Genomic DNA, 12,669 nt, shown 5'->3' on the forward strand with positions numbered 1-12,669 from the left:
TGGCAGGGTCCTCATCCTCCTGAGTTCTGCTAAAAGCCCCTTGCTGAGGCTGCCCTGGGGTAGGAACCCGCATCCTCAGCAGCTGTGGCACGTATCCCTTACACCAGCTGAAGTTTCATGAATGTCAGTGGGGTTAGGATTAAGAAGCAACATGTGGCTGGGTGTTGCTAGCCTCCCACGCCTCATTTTAAGGTTGTTTCCAAAGGTCTTGGTCATAGTATTGTCACGATCCACATAATTGAAGAAACTTAATATACTTTATTGTTACTTTTTGGGCACTACATCAAAGACTACATGCACCTAAACCTAATAATCATATTTTGGCCTTTGTACCAGATTGGTCGCTGGCTGCAATGTAAACCTGGCGGTGGTCCACACTCAGTCCTAGGGAGCAGCAGGGCTCTGTGGCAAGAGCCTGGTGCTAGGCTGTATTGCCCATGGGAGGGACAGCCAAGCCTGGAAACTCTCCTTGCACTGGAGCCTGGGGCTTAATTGCAGCATTCCTTTGGAAAGAAAAGCGGCAGATGAAAGTTATAGGTGAAGAAGGAGCAGCTCCTGCCCCTGTGGCTGTGGGCCCCACCACACAGTGCACTGAACCGAGAAGAAGGGGTTGCACGTGCTGCTGGAGGAAGGGAATGGCGAAGGAGGGATGCAGGGCAATTTTCCAAAACTTTTGCTGCACGCTTCCCCCTTCATGGCCTCTTTCTGCAGAGATCTTTCCACACCTCAGGAACACCATTGAGGAAATGTTAGGCGGCTAGTGAGCTGTTGCAGTTGCAATTTACACTCTTCTTGAGTTTACCATGGGATTATTGATGGAAAATCAGATCCATGCCACAGCTTGCTAACACATTCCCTCCTCTCAGCCCCAGACAGTTACGATGTCTGCTCCCAGATCTCTGCAACAGGTAGTGCTGTCGCCAGCTGGGATCTCACAGTCTGTTCAACGTGTCAGCTATGATGGGGTTTACAATTCACTCCCTTTCCATCACCTGGGGGAAAACACGTGGAGGTGCCAGAGCCCTCCTGGAGGGGAGCAGGGTCTGTGGGTGCTGTCTCATTAAACCCTGGCATTGCAGGTGTTCAGAGAGCAGAACATATGGTACATGAGCTGACTCCACTGGCATTTCCCCCAATGTTCTTGCCTGTTTGAACCACTACTAAAATATCTGGGACTGGGGACTTTCTTCTGTGGTGGGAAGTATAAATCCTTACAGCTCAAAAGTTGGAACAAACCCATATGATACAAGTATGTATAGTGGAGTGCACGATGCATCATAATGGTCTTAACTCCTGATTTGAGGGAAGGGGGAATTCCTGTCCATGGCTTTTGAGGAAACTCTTAAGAGGCACAATTCCATTGAAGGCTGTGAACATGGAAAGCAGAGTACCTGGAAAAGCTGGGCAAAAACATTGCCAATGGGACCTATCTCTTCTAGTTGAAAGATGATTTTCATATAAAGAATTGCTACTAAGCACTATGTTTCCATACCAGTATTTACCTCGGAGTACATCACTGAATTCATATTATGTTCTTCAATGTGTACATGTTTGCTCCATCCTTCTGTACACTTGAAGCACTGATCTACAAGTGTTACTGTCCAGGGGACAAGGTGACAAGCTTGTCCTGATGCTTCCTGATGCTGATCAATGTAGGTTTGAGCATGGAGTGAACATCCCTGGATACAGGGATAGGGCTAAGTGCATCCCTCAAAAAGTGGGACCCTGAATGATGGGCTTGGGTCAAGATCAGGGCAAGTGGTGCACCAGGTTCTGCAGGAGTAAGGGCTCTTTCCAGAGGGGCTGGGGCCACAGACAGAGCAGGACATGAGTCAGGTCCCACCATCTTATGGATACATAAGTGGCAGCATGGGCAGGTCCATGACTGTTATTCCTCACAGGAGAAAGGGGAACTTGGAAGCAGCCCACATTTCACACCACTAGCATTCCTTGTCCTGTGAGTCGATCTGGCAAGGTTTGTCTGCTCTAGCTGGGTTTGGTAGCCACACAGTAGCTCTGCACAGCTGGGTTCATGCCTGGCATTGCTGCCACCATGGGCAGACAGGCGTGGAGGAGGTGAGGGAGCACTGGCACGAGGGACTGTCTCTCGGTGTATCAGTTACATCTTAATTGCAGCTGTCTGGTTGCAAAGAAGAACAGGAAGGGGAGCAGAGAGACAGCCTTGGCTTTTGTTTCATGCACTGAACTTTTGGGCTCCTCTTTCCTTTCTCCCACCCACTCTCTTTTGCTCAGATACAGCCAGCCACACTCACTCATGCTTTCTTGTTTTGTCCTGTCATGGCTCTTCTCCAAGAGTTTGGAGAGTCACTTGAAAAAAAGGAAGAGGAGAGACAGGGTTGTGTGGAGGTAACACACTATGCAGCACATTCCTTCACCTTCCTCCTCCTCTGCACTGTCTCCTGAGCATCCCTCCCTTTTCCTCAGCAGGTACCTATGGAAAGTGACACTGTCAACAAACCCCCTGCAGGATCAGCCTTTGCTCTTTCTCAGGCACCTGGTTCCCATTAAATGCTCTCAATCATGGAGAATTCTTTCTCTCTCATCTGAAATATTTTATTATTGCTTTTCCTTTCTTTCAGTTTCCTAAGGAGAAGGGAGGGAATTTGCATGTGTGCGTGCAGTGAACTAAAGAAAGGGAATTTAGAACTCAATCTTATATGCTCATGTGGAAGGATATGCATTAACCAGCTGCTGTAATATTTATTCTTTCTTACACACCCACTGAAATACTGCTCACATTTTCATTCTCCCAGTGTCTCAGGTGGAGTCCCCAAGGATGAGGTGCTGTTTCCTGAGCACGAGCCCTTCCATCTGCAACTGAGGGAGGCCAATATTTAAACTTGGGTTGAGTTACCTGCAGTGGGAGGCTGAGAAGTTTCATAGGAGCAGCTGAGAGCTGTGGCATTCCGATTTTGTCCAGATGCCACAGGCTTTGGAGGCTAAGAGGAATTACTTTGCTGAGCAGTTTTTCAGCACCCTCTCTCCTGAGCTGTAAGACAACTGGTTTAACACATGTAAGCCCACTGAGAGCAGGGAGAGACAGTCCTGAGGAAACACAACAAAGCTGAGAGGTAAAGCATCCCAGGTGCAAGAAAAGACATATATCTCAGTCTTTGCCCAGGGCATCTCAGTTTTACTCCTCTGCCTTGCACAGTGATTCTTTTGGCCAGCAGGCTTTCTCCTTCACACTGAGCACAGACAAGTGATTTCAAGCCTGACGCAGCCACTTGCTAGGTGATCCCTCTTTGCCTGTAGCTCCTAGAGCAGTTCATTTCTTGCTGTGGGGCTCCTGCATTCCAGGAGCTCCCACAGGTCAGGAGCCACCTTGCTCCATGCCTCAGTCCTGTGTGGGGTAGACCATGCCAGATTGCCAAAGTTTGCCACAGGCTCCCAGCACTGTGGAAACTTCCAGTTTCCATTGGGAGATGCTGAAAGGAGCAGTGGGCTCTAACAAGGAGGACCACGGATTTGGGTCATCAGTAGACAAAGAAGGGCTCCTTAAGAAGAAAAAAATGTGTATGACTGCATAAACCCAAGCTTTTTCTGAGACTGACTCACGGACTAAATGGCATAGGGCTGATCCTAGGGCTTGTTGCAGAGCTGCCTCAGCTCCAAATGACAAGAATGGGCTATGTAAATTTCCCCTGGTTATTGTTCAACCTCTGTTGCCTTTAAAAAAACAAAGAATACATGAAGCCCCCTGCTCTCTAATGAGAAAATGCCTGCACTTGGTTTCCTCCTCTGGAATTTCAGCTCTTTCCCTCTGCTGTTTGTTTCTGCCCTGCTGTCTGGCTGTGGCCTGGTGTGATGCCTGCAATCTTCCTCCTGGGACATGAGACACGTTTCTCCTCACAGCTCATTAGTAGCAACCATCGTATCATCTTCAGCCATCTGAGAAAGTATCCTCATCTCCTTGCTTGCAACTGGCTTGCCAACAATCTCCCCGCAGGGCTGGATGGCAAAGGATCCTGCAGCTCTCCTGCCTTAACATGGACACATGAGAAACAAATCAATCCCAAGTGCTTCACAGTAGGATGTAGCACTGGAAGCATCTCCTATTTTACCATGTCTTGGCCCTTGCTATTGTCAGCAATCACATCGTGCAATCTTCTGCACAAATGTGAGGATCCAAACAATCCTAATAAGTTTTAAGATTCTCCCACTACCCCAATTAGTAGACTCTTCCAGAACTTGACAGCTCTGCGGCTTAAACCACTCTTCTTATTTCCAGTCTCAATTTATTCCTGGCTGGAGCATGCCCACTTGTTCTCACGCCAACATTGTTCCAAGGCTTAAATAGCTCTGCTCCCTCCCTGGTGCTTATCCCTCTGATGTGTTTACCAAGAACAATCATATCCATTCTCAGCCTGCATTTCACTGGGCAAAATAAATCAGTAGTCTCCTGCCTCTTGATAGGCATTCTCTTCCCCTGACCATGCTGCTAGCCTTTGCATCCCCTCTCAACATTTCCCTTTCCAGTGCAAATGGCAAGAAGTGGAAACCATTCTCCATCACCTGTGCATTGAATCAGGTCCTGAGCAGCACTTCAGTTTTCAGTGGTGCCCAATGGCCAAAGAAAGTCTGAGTAGTTAGTCTAAGTGTGGGGATTTTTATAGGCACAAACTGGTTTTCCCAATGGATTCTGGTTTTGACCCTTGAATGCTGAGTGCCTCATGGCAGTATTGTGACACCACTTAGGAGCCAGCAGCTCCACTCTGCTCTGAAGCTGACATGCATGCTCCTGGTAAAGCATGCAAGACTTGCTCACAGAACTGTGGGGATAAAATTACTCTTGAGGTTTTGACTCATTTGGTGGCACTAGCTGTTGAAGTTGAGTCTCTGATTTCCCAGTGCAGCAAGGCAGCCTGAGCTGTATCACCGGATAGGCTTAGCAGAAGGTTTTGTTATCTGATGGTTTTCTTAAAGTGCAAGAAGTCCACATAGGTTTGATCACTGACCAAAACTGATCACTTTTCATCACTTGTCAGTGATCAAAATCAAACTTTGCTGGACATTCAGAATTCCTGTGAACATGATATTGGGAGGCCTAAATAAATTACCTGAGTGAGAGTATGCTTTTTTCATAATTTAGTATGTTTCTGACCACTTCATTTCTCACTTATAAAAAGTGTTCACAGTGCAGATGACAGGTTTTTAAGCTAGGATATGCTGCAGTAGAAAGAAACAAATAGGTCTACTTTTCAGTTAAGCCAAACCTGGACTTCAGAAAAAAAACCCAAAACAATCAGTTTCAGCTCCTCAAAGTATGGGAACTCAGCCATGCTCCTAATGTTCCCCTACTGACAGCTGTCTTTCAATTTCATTGAGTTCTGTTCTGTAGATCTGAAACATCACTTGTTGTATCTTGGTGAAAGTGGTGTTTTGACTTTGCTGGTTTCCAAGATCTCAGTAGACATATTTTGTATAGAAGCAGCACAGCAGTGATTTCTCTCTTGGTGGATTGACTCCCTGCTTGAGAAAATGTGACTCTGGCAGAGCACCTGTGGCCCAAACAGATTTGGGTCCTTCTCAGCACCAGACAAGTGCTGGTGTTGTACCACAGAATGCTTTGTGTCCTTACAGAGAGGCTGAGGTGTAACAGGGAAAAAGTACTCAAAAACTTAAATGGCTTCTTCTCCCCACTAAATCTTTTGTTCTTGAAACCAAAGCACAGTAAATCAAGGGGTTCTGCCTTAAATGAACTTCAAGTGTTCTTTATTTTTAAAAAAACAACCCCCAAACCAACCAAATCCCCAAGTCCCCAAAAGGAAGATGAGGAGGAAAAAGATGGGACCTCAGAGAGGATTCATAAATCACATTGCAATGGACTTGGTTCCTGCATTCAGCCCACCAGGCAAAGTGCAGCACCATAATGGGACTGATGGGCCACGTGTGCAAGCAGACAGAATGCAGCTGACTCTCTCTGGTACATATAGCACATGCTCAGTCCCTGCCATGGCCTCACTCAGTCCCTCCTGCCAAAAAATAAACAAGCCAGATCAAACCTGTCATGGTCTGGAAGTCTTCAGCTCTCCCTTTATTTTAACATGGTGTGCATGGTCTGGTTTCCCAGCATTTGATGCTTTGCCATAGTGCTGAAAACCTGCTAATTCTCCACTTCTTGGACTGTGGCTTCCCACCTGGTTATCCAGGGTGTGCCTGGACCCCAGGCAGCAAGAAATTGGAAGGAGGGGAAGAAAAGGGCCAGGCATTTCTCCAAAGGCAGAGCTTTCCAAGATTTTTCTTGGGGGGCTTCTTGCAGAGTTACCCAGGAAGCCCCAGGAGGGCAGCACCTGAAGTCCAGAACACCACTGCATGAGCCCCATGCCCTGCAGCAAGGGCTGAGGCAGCATTTGGCACACAGATCCAGCGAGGAGCACTGCAGGCTGTGGGGCTGGGAATGCCCATTCCCACATGGATCCAGAGGTGCATCAGGCTGTGTGCCCATCTCCTGGGGCACAGACTGCTGGGTGCTGCCACCCCTTTGCCTGCACATCAACCACAGGCACGAAAGCATGGTCTGCCCCCAAATCCTCAATCCCACCTGAGCATTTTGAGGTTTCTTCCTCAGTTCTCCAAGCAACCAAAAGGTCACAGATGTTAGAAGGTAACAGCTCACGTGTCATCCAGTGGCCATGACCTCTGTCTGGGGATAAGGGAAGTAGGCAGCAGATTAAAGGCCAGGTTTTTCTGTGGTTTCCCTTAAAAAATAACTTCTCCTATTGCACTGCCAAAGCCTGAAATACTTCTGTTGTCAGAAATGGCCTCAGGATGTTCACAAGAGTTTTCCTCAGTGTCCTTTGGTGGATACCCACAAGAAGAAGATTGGAAAGGAGCCAAATCTAAGTCCTAACTGTTCTGCAACAAGCTGCAGAGCAAGTATACTATTGTTTCTTGTGCACCTGGATACTGACCTGACAGTATCCTAAGCACTGATGAGTTCGGAAACAGGCAACTCCCCTTGCCTTTGGCCCCCAGAGGCACAGAAACAGGCAAGTGTGATGTGATTTGGGCATGCCAGCATGGGATATGCTATTTTTCATTTTCTCTTCTTCTTTTCTTTATTTGTCCTTATTTCAGGAGGAAGGAATCACTCTCATTGGGACTGTTTTGTCCTTTGTGTAAGGAAAGGGAAAGACAAATAGAGAATTCCAATGGGTTTTGGGGCAGCCAACACCTGGGTGGTACATTGTGCTTAAAATGGTCTCCAAAAATAACTAGGAGCACAGAAGGGGAAAAATTAATAAGGATAATTAACTGGTTTCCATCTCCAAGTGCTTCTGAGACATGAGCTAATCAGTCTGTAGACGCATCCAAGCTCACACAATGTCTATAACTAGTTTGCTCTTCTACTTCCTTACCCCTTCCCCCATAAGATTGCCCACCAAGATTCATATCAGACAGAACAGGTCCCTTTCTGCCCTTTCTGCAGAGGCCTGACAGTCTTGCCTCCTCTTCTCAAAGTCTCTCTGTCAGTCTGTCTGTCTACTTCCCTCCCCTGCTGGCCATGATCAAATTTCACTAAATGAATCACAGTCTAGTGGAAACTCCCTCCCATCTTTGCCAAGAATTGCAAAGTTGATGAAAATGGGACTTGGAGCCAAAGGCATTTGAGCACAGTGTCTTACCAGTTCCAACCAACTGGGTTCCCATTGCAGTTGGTTGCTTCTGGTTGTCCTGTTTCCGCTTTCAGCTTGGCACCTTTCCACCTGGAGCATCTTTCCCATGATTAGAATGCTGATTACTTGATGCTGCACACACCTCCAGGGCCCTCCTGGCAGCTGCAGGCTTCCTTCCACCCCAATGTTCCCTGGATTAGGTTGGTTTGGTTTTTTTTTCCAATGAAGAGGACTTGTTGAGACCAAGTGCCAACCTATCCAGATCACTGGTGTGAGCTTAAACATCTTCTCTGTTCCCAATTATCTGGTGCAGTTCTGTCCTTGAACCTTTCTTCCCTCTCTGACAATTTCATGGCTCTGCTGGTTCTTCATGCTAGACCTTCATGGTCTAGCAGAGCAAGTACCCCCTGGCTGACAATCACAAGTCTTCACCCAGGTGGGACCTGGATTCTTTGTGGAACTCAAAGCAACTTCACTTCACTTTTCTCCACTAGTAAAATGAGTGTAATAAACTCTGTTTGGGGAAGACACTGGATTTAATGCTGAAGAGAGGATCTCAAAATAGAGAGGAACCACTCCCAGTTCTCTGGGGGCTCTCCAGCACACAGAAAAGAGGTTTATTCATGCCACTCTTAAGCTAACTCCCAAGGACTTAGCAACAACCTTGTTCTCAGGCTCAGGCTGAGATGCTGAAGCAAAGTCTCTTTGTGTTTATGTCATCCACATGTCCAGAAACAGACCTGTCCTCAGGCAGTTAAGCCTGGTGAGACATTGAGGAATAGTCCCTAGACATTTAAGTGTTGATAGAAGTTTTCCATCTCTGAGGCTCTGCACTGAGGTCCTAGGGACCCATGCAGGACAGCATGCACAGTTCCCTTTGGGGCTCTCAGAGAGGCTGCAGCCCTGTCTGGCTCCCCAGGCCACAGTGTGGCTGTCACAGCCTGTACAAACCTTCACCTCTTCTTGCCTTTCCACTTCTGCCTCTTGCTTTTTCCATTTGTATCTACTATTCTATTTCCTCTCCAGGCCTCTTCTTATCCCACCTGCTATCACCTCCCCAACCCCCTTCCCTCTTGTTTTCTCTCATCTCCACCTCTGGGCCACATCCAATCACCCCAGCTGGCTCCTCTTCTCCTGGAACCCACCAGGGATGTGAGACAGATGCTCTGGATCAACAGGGAGCCACGGCTCAGCCTCAGCCCCCAGCTGGCTCCCAGCTCTCCTATCCCAGCTTCCCATCAGGAGTGCTCAAGCCCTAACCAGTCTGGGGAGTGATAAAGCCCAGGTGTGCCTTGCTGCCCCAGTGCAAGGTTAAGCCTTCCCACAGGAGCAGGGAGCAGCACCCCAGCACAGGTGTGGGCTCTCTGACAGGAGAAGGCAACACGCCTCAGCTGCCCGCCATCCCACATAGACCACCTAGCCTCGGGGGACAACCACAAGCCCTTATCGGTATTGGCTCCTTGCTGCGAGGAGGAGGGATCGTTTTCCTTTCCGGGTCTCCCTGCTCTCCCTCTAACCCCCTGCTCTCTCCTTCCCTCTCATCCATTTCCTTTGACACTGGTCCCAGGCCCACTGCCAAGTCTCAGATCCATTAGCGAGGTGCCTTGCTGACTGAAGCACAAATCAGGAGGGATCCGGGTGCAATTAGCAGCTTCTAGCACCTCATCTGGAAGGCATTAGCTTGGCGTTTGGGGGAGGGGGTTATGGGTTGGGAGGAGAAGAGGGAATGGATATAGATGCCAAAGAGAATAAATAAGCTATTTCTAGCACTCCTAGGAACAGCCATCAAGCATCCCACGGCAATGCACAAACACGTGTGCAATAGCCATTTCTGAGTGACACAGTTACTGTACCACGCTGCTGTGACCCACAGATCTTCCCTCCTGGAGGGTGTGGTTATGTCCAAGAAGGTACTGGGATGGCATGAAGGTATGCACTTAGATACAGCTTGTGGGTGATATCCCTCCTGCCTTTCCCTTACAAACAAAGGCTTGTGGTTATGTAAGTGGACTTGTCTGCTTTGCCTTCCATCTGGCTCCCAGTGCATTTCAATCCCTGATCATGTTATATGATGATGTGGTGTCTGCCTTACGTGTGAAGAGCCAAGATAGACTACCAGGTATTAGTTATCATGGTCTGTTTGTGTGGAAGACACAGTCCTCGGATACAATAGCTCTCATCAAGACCAGGATTCTGTACAAAATATATCTGCCTTAGTTTTTTTCACCCAGCATTGTAGATTCCTTTTAGGAAAACCTTGGCATTGCTCTCAGCAGAGACCCAAGCCATCCCCTGCTCTCTTGCCAGCTTTTCCCAGGCTGCAGCCTGGGTGCATAGATGCACAGGAGGCTGTGACTCTTAGGCAGTCTCAGTCCCAAACAACAGGACAGAGCAAACATACTCAAAGTGTGGCCTTTGTGCTCCCCAGAAAGGTCCTGCTCTTTCACAGGCACAACAATGCTGTCACAGAACATGTCTCTGAGGGATTCCAGTATTACTGACCATTAGAAAAGGCGACTGTCAGAGTGAGAGAACCGAACCCAGCCTGTTCATTACCTTTGCTTTTCCTTTCTGCTGGATCTCAGCTTTTGGGGAGAAGGCAGGGTGCAGTGGGGGTCCTGGGTCTCTCTGTGGTGATTGAGCAGTCTGCTGGTACACAGGACCCTGAGGGAGACAGGGGGCCGCTGGCAGCAGGTGGCTGGATGGCTCTGAAACACTGTGTGTTGTACTGGGAGCATTCCAGGGAAAAACTAAACACTGATCCCAGTCACTTCTTGCAGGAGAGCCCAGCAAAGCAAGAGGGTTAGCTTTTATTTATCCATCTGTGTATGAACCCCATGCCCACATGCCAGGTCCCCCTTGCCACAGCACGCACAGACCACTCCACTTCTCAGGGCCACCTGCTGATGGCCAGGGGCTGGGGAAGCCAAGGCTTCCTCTGAGCCAGTGATCTCATGTTATTCCTGTGCAGGCAGCAGCTGGAAGTAGCTGGAAATATCTCTAACAGTAATTTTTCCTACACTGGCTGTTGCCAGACGATGGTCTGTGAGGTTCTGCTGGTTAATGAGCTCGTGGAAAGTGAGCTGCACCTGGGCTTCAGGCCAGCCATATTCTGAAGATTTTCAGCCTGAAACTGTGGTGAAATAGGTGTGGGAGTGCCTTGTTGAGGGCTGATGAAATTTGTTGGTTCAAAGAGTTGGGCACATGCCTTTGTATTCTGTTCTCTGCTGGTTACCCCTGTAAGTACAAGGTAAAGGTCATGATGGTTTATCCTGTCAAGAGAATGGAGACTGGAAATGAATGATGTTGGGTTAGATTAGAAGGACAGTGGCTGGAAGGACCCTGTGAGTGTTCTCTTTGGTTTTTGTACAAAGAGGCAAAATTGCAAGGCACCAGAGAAAGCTTGTGCCTCCTCCAGCTGCATTTATGTCTCTTGCTTGCAAGCTGTGGCTGAAGTCAGGGATGGTAGAAACTGTGACATTCATCCTTTCAGTATCCTTGTTCACTGACCCAATGTGACAGGAAGGCAGCCAGTGGTACTCAATGTTTCCCAAAGAGCACAATGCCTGGAGGATAGTGTACAACAGCATGTGGGAGCCTCCTCTGGGTGATAAACACCAGCCAGATGGGAGGGGGCAGAAAGGAAGAGTAGATGTGGAATGAAGGGTGTTGGGAAGTGTACCCATACTGTGCCCTGGGGGTGCCACATGAGCAAGTGTCTGCCCTCCCTCTGGCTGTGAGTGGCTGTGCCTTGCCTCCATCCTTGGAGGCAGAGGAGGACACCCGCGCACGCTCTGCCGGTGGCTGCCTGCACGTACTCTCTTGTTTTCCTGGCTGAGGCAGGGGGAGAAGGCCTGGTTTCGGTTAAGCCTTGGTCACATAAAGATGCCTTTCCTATTACTCTTTTGTTTTTTCTTCTAAGCAATGTTTCCATTTAACTCTTCCAACTCTCCCCTGTTAGTGTAGCCTGCTATGCCTGAGGGCTGGTCCAGGTCAGAGATAATTCAGGAACAAAGAGAAGTTGTTGAACAGTGGGGCTGGAAAAACTCTCAGCCCCACCGAGAAGCTTTGAGAACCTCAGCATGTAAGAAGGATAATGCTGTCGAGAAGATCTAGGAGGCAAGGATGAAGATACTCCAGTGGTGTAGTGCTGAGCATGATAGAAATACCTAAAGAGTCAGTCATGGGCATTATCATGACTGAATTTGGCACCAAACTTCAAATCCACAGAGGGGGGAGTGGGGGGAGGGCGGAAAAGAAAACATGCAAAGGCCTTTTCAAAACTCAAGACCACAAGAAAAAACTTCCTATAAACAAATCAAATGGAAATATTTTTTAGTTCTATAAACATTTCCCCTTGAAGCGTTCAACCCAAATATTGCATCACTGTGCTAAGACATAAACAAATCTTGCAGTGGAAGAGATGCACACCAACAATAGACTGGCCTGTCTGCCTTGTCCAGGCTGCAAGAAGTGCAAAAAACCAACAAACAAGGCAAAGAGTGACAAGCAGAAGAGAGATATCTGAGGAGTACTTGTTTGAATATTCAAGGGAGACAAGAATCACATACCCCACCCCCCAAATCCCACTGAGCTTCAATAAGGATAATTGATCTCCTTCAGGGTCCTTAGAAAATCACAGCTCTAGTAGGTCAAGGACACTGGCCAAACTTGTCTTTCAGAAAGCAAGGTAGCTTCTGATTTTCCCCAATTATATTATTAAAAAAAAAAAAAAAAAAAATAAAATTTTACACAAATATCTCTTGGGTGAAGATGTATTTATTTTTGCAGTGATTATAATGGTGGTATCAAGAACTAAACTGGCCAAGTTGTCCTATGTTTTACACCAATGTTGTACTTCCTATACAAGGAACCAAGCCACATACCTATTGGAAGGTTCTTGCCCTCTGAGAAGTATCAGCAGGACTTCAGAAGGAGGCAGGGTCTGGGTCTGGCTTTTAGTTGGTAAAAATCTTTAGAGGCAGTCTAGGAAGAAGAATTTGGTGCCAGATTAAAAAATGTGAAGTAC

Source organism: Erithacus rubecula (genome assembly GCF_903797595.1).
Source record: "Erithacus rubecula genome assembly, chromosome: 1".
Classification (NCBI taxonomy): Eukaryota; Metazoa; Chordata; class Aves; order Passeriformes; family Muscicapidae; genus Erithacus; species Erithacus rubecula.